A 6,000-nucleotide genomic window follows, 5' to 3' on the forward strand; every position below is an offset into this window, starting at 1 on the left:
GGCATCGTACGATTCGATAATCGAAATTGCCCTGAAAATTAAAATATTCTATAATATATTTTATTTATTTTAATTAATAATATTAACTAAAAAATTAATTTACTTACATATTTTTAAATTTTAATCTATTATTTATTTTTCTAATTCTTATATTTATATATTTTTTTATTAATTTATTTAATCATTAATTCATTATCGATATATCGATTATCGATTTATCCAATTTATTTATTAAATTATTTATTCCTCTAATGATTTATTTTTACATATTTTTATAAATTTCTTCAAACTGCTCATTTATATAAACACAAAAAATTAATTATTTCTTAATTTGTTATTTTTTTCTACAATTATTTATATAGTATAATTGTTTATATATTGATTTGTCTATATCCATTTGTCTAATTATTTCATAATCATTTTTATAGATATTTTTTTTCTGTTCATTCAATCATGCATCTATTTATTTATTTATTTGCTCTCATTTATTCCTTTATTTGGTTATTTATATATTTATTTATTCATTTGTGCAATGACTTATTTGTACACTTCATTAATTATATCCATTTATGCATCAATTCATTCATTTATTTATTTATTTCTCCACCTATTTATATTTATTAATTCTTTTATTAATTCATTTATCTACTGACTTATTTATAATAAACTCCTTTATTTTATTCATTTATATATACACATGAATATATTTCTTTTCTCTTTTATTTTCCTTCATTCATTTAGTTATTTTTTTTATTTCATTTATATATTTATTCACACATTTCTCTAATGAATAAATAAATATATAAATTATTGAACTAAAGTAATAAATATCCCTTTATACATATTTTGATACATAATACATAATACATAAATGAACAAAACATAAAATCTATAAATAAATCTATAGAAGAATGAATGTATAAAAGAATAAATATATAAATAATTAAATGAATAAATAAATAAATAATTTATTTATGCATATATAAATGTCAAAAATAGATATATAAATGAATATATTTTTATTGTTTCATATATAAGTATACATAAAACAAAAAAATTTACAAACAAGTCATTAAACAAATGAATGAATAAATATATAAGTAATAAAATAAAGAAAAGAATGAATAAATAAATAATTTGGTATAAATGACCAAAACAAAAAATCTACAAATAAATCAGTAAATAAATGAATGAATAAAAAAATAAATGGATATATAAATAATAAATAAAAAGCTAATAACTTAAAAAATACTTACACAAATAATTTGATGCATATATAAGTAAAAAAAATGAAAAAATCCAGAAATGAATCATTAATCAAATGAATAAACAAATATATGAATAACTGATCAAAATAGTTAATATATAAATGATTTGATACGTACACAAATGAACAAAATTACAAAAGAATTTATTATATGTATGATATTTGTTATTTCATTTGTATAATGATTTCTTTCTTGATTTTTTTTATTAGATTTTATTGTTCTATATATACATCAATTTATTAATTTATTTATTTATTCTTTCACATATTAAACATTAATTTTGTCACAAAAGAATGAATATATAATTTTACAAATAGTTAAGAATACAAATAAAAATATAAAATAAATAAATGTATAAATTTATATAATTGAAAGAATAAATAAATCAAAAGAACAATATTTATATAAATATATAAAATAAGTGTACAAATAAATAAAAAAATAAAGTGAATAATGAAAGTGAATAAATAAACGAATAAAAATATTAAAAAATTAAAAAATAAATTAAGAAATAAATGTGCAAATAAATAAATAAAAGAATAAATAAATAAATAAGTAAAAATATAAATTAAAAAATAAATCAAGAAATAAATGTGGAAATAAATAAATAAAAAAAAATATGAATTGAAAAATAAATGTTTAAATAAAAAAAACATGTAAATGATTAAACAATTAATAAAAATTTATTAAAAAGTAAGAATAAATAATATATAATATATATGACGATATATAATAAATGTATTAAAAATATTAATTTACAATAACGTTGAAAATTATTTATTATAAAATTAAAAAAATTTACAATTAAATTAAAACTTAAAAAATTTAATTAATATACTATAAAATCGATCTACTCGTCGACAAAGTTCGATAAGGAATGATTATTCCGTCCCGACCTGCTTTGTATTTATAGGACGCGAAGATATACGGAAACGTACGTACTTTGTCGATTGCTTTAAAATCGACATTTCGAATATAATAATTAATAATTTTCCAAATTTTAGATTTTTTATCGTTAATTTACGCATCTAACAATTAATTACGATATTAAATGTAATAATTATTGTATATTTTTACAGACCAAGTTGCTGTTTTATGATGTTGATCTACGATTTATTACTGTATTAAAATATTTTAAATATTTTGTATAAATAATAAATATAGAACAACTACAAATGAATTTATGAATATTAATTATTTAAAAATTATAATTATTAATTTATGAATCCAATAATTCTTACAATAAATGTAATAATTATATTTTTGGAAATTAGGTTATATACATATATATTTATTACTTTAGTTTTTTAATTATTTATATATTTATTCATCCATTTGACTAGTTATTTTCTTTTGAATTTTTTATATTTATTTATATATGTATACGTATTAAATTATTTATGTATTTACCTTTTTAATTATTTATTTACTCACATATCTATTCAATTTTTTTATTCATATATTTGTCTAATGAGTTATTTTTGGACTTTTTTCTGTTCATTTGAGTATAAATTAATTGATTTATTTTTTTAATTTTTTGTTTCACTCATACATATATTTATTTTTGATACTTATGTACCAAATTACTGATTTATCACTTCATTACATATAATTATTTATATATTCATTTTTTTATACATTCATTTATTTTTTTTAAATATAGATTTATTTATAGATTTTTATTTTTTTCAATTCATCAAATAATTTATATATTAATTACTTTGATTATTTAATTATGCATATATTTATATAGTATAATTAAATAATGTTTTAAAACAATTAAATATATATTATAAATTTACATAATAATTTTGATATAAATTATGAACAAATGTATCAAAAAATGAACAAATAATTAAATAAAATAAAAAATATAGGAATATATAAATAATTTGACACATATGTAAGTAAACAAAATAAAGAAATCTAAAATTAAGTCATTTATTAAATGAATGATTAAATATGTAAATTATTAAACTAATAAATATTTCTTTTCATATATTTTCATACATAATACATAATACATAAAATATATAAATAAATCTATAGAAGAAAAAATGTATAAAAAAATAAATATATAAATAATTAAATAAAGAAAAAGGAAATAAATAATATATTGCATATATAAATCTCAAAAATAAATATATAAATGATATATAAATATTGATATATAAATATAATAATATAATTGATATGTAAATATATGTAATATATGAATAATAATAATATAATAATAATAATATATAAATATATGTTTTTATTGTTTTATATATAAGTATATATAATACAAAAAGTTTACAAATAAGTAAAGTTATTTGTAACATTAAACAAATAAATGTATAAATAAAATATGTAATTAAATAAAGAAAAGAGTGAATAAATAAATAATTTAATATAAATGAGCAAAACAAAAAGTCTACAAATAAATCAGTAGAATGAATGAATAAATAAATGGATAAAAAATAAATGGATATATATATAAGCTAATAACTTAAGGAATACTTACACAAATAACTTGATGCATATATAAGTAAACAAAATAAAAAAGTCCAGAAATGAATCATTAATCAAATGAATAAATAAATATATACATTTATACAATAACTGATCAAAATAGTTAATGTATAAATGATTTGATACTACACAAATGAATAAAATTACAAAAAATTTATTATATGTATGATATTTGTTATTTCATTTGTATAATGATTTCTTTCTTGATTTTTTTGATTAGATTTTATTGTTTGATTTTATTCATTTATATCTACATCAATTTATTAATTTATTTATTTATTCTTTCACATATTAAACATTAATTTTGTCACAAAAGAATGAATATATAATTTTACAAATAGTTAAGAATGCAAATAAAAAAATATAAAATAAATAAATGCATAAATTTATATAATTGAAAGAATAAATAAATCAAAAGAAGAATATTTATATAAATATATAAAATAAGTGTACAAATAAATAAATAAATAAATAAAGTGAATGATGAAAATTAATAAATAAACGAATGAAATAAAAATATTAAAAAATTAAAAAATAAATTAAGAAATAAATGTGCAAATAAATAAATAAGTAAAAATATAAATTAAAAAATAAATCAAGAAATAAATGTGGAAATAAGTAAATAAAAAAAAATATGAATTGAAAAATAAATGTTTAAATAAAAAAAATATGTAAATGATTAAACAATTAATAAAAATTTATTAAAAAGTAAGAATAAATAATATATAATATATATGACGATATATAATAAATGTATTAAAAATATTAATTTACAATAACGTTGAAAATTATTTATTATAAAATTAAAAAAATTTACAATTAAATTAAAACTTAAAAAATTTAATTAATATACTATAAAAACGATCCACTCGTCGACAAAGTTCGATAAGGAATGATTATTCCGTCCCGACCTGCTTTGTATTTATAGGACGCGAAGATATACGGAAACATACGTACTTTGTCGATTGCTTTAAAATCGACATTTCGAATATAATAATTAATAATTTTCCAAATTTTAGATTTTTTATCGTTAATTTACGCATCTAACAATTAATTACGATATTAAATGTAATAATTATTGTATATTTTTACAGATCAAGTTGCTGTTTTATGATGTTGATCTTCGATTTACTACTGTATTAAAATATTTTAAATATTTTGTATAAATAATAAATATAGAACAACTACAAATGAATTTATGAATATTAATTATTTAAAAATTATAATTATTAATTTATGAATCCAATAATTCTTACAATAAATGTAATAATTATATTTTTGGAAATTAGGTTATATACATATATATTTATTACTTTAGTTTTTTAATTATTTATATATTTATTCATCCATTTGACTAGTTATTTTCTTTTGAATTTTTTATATTCATTTATATATGTATACGTATTAAATTATTTATGTATTTACCTTCTTAATTATTTATTTACTCACATATCTATTCAATTTTTTTATTCATATATTTGTCTAATAAGTTATTTTTGGACTTTTTTCTGTTCATTTGAGTATAAATTAATTGATTTATTTTTTTAATTTTCTTTTCTTTTTTATTTAGTTATTTATGAGTTTACTCATACATTTATTTAGTCACTTATTAAATTTTTTGTTTTACTAATACATATATTTATTTTTGATACTTATGTACGAAATTATTAATTTATCACATCATTATATGTAATTATTTATATATACATTCTTTTATACATTCATTTATTTCTTTTAAATATAAATTTATTTATACATTTTTATTTTCTTCAATACATCAAATGATTTATATATTAATTACTTTGATTATTTAATTATGCATATATTTATATAATATAACTAAATAATCTTTTAAAACAATTAAATATATATTATAAATTTACATAATAATTAATTAATTAATTAAATTATGAACAAATATATGAATAAAAAAATGAACAAATTAAATAAAATAACAAGTGTAAGAATATATAAATAATTTGATACATATAAAAATAAACAAAATAAAGAAATCTAAAATTAAGTCATTTATTAAATAAATGATTAAATATATAAATTATTGAACTAATAAATATTTCTTTTCATATATTTTCATACATAATTCATAATACATAAATAAACAATACATAAAATATATAAATAAATCTAAAAGAAAAAATGTATAAAAAAATAAATATATAAATAGTTAAATAAAGAATGAAATAAATAAATAAAGAAA

Source organism: Apis cerana, linkage group LG7 (assembly GCF_029169275.1).
Source record: "Apis cerana isolate GH-2021 linkage group LG7, AcerK_1.0, whole genome shotgun sequence".
Lineage (NCBI taxonomy): Eukaryota > Metazoa > Arthropoda > Insecta > Hymenoptera > Apidae > Apis > Apis cerana.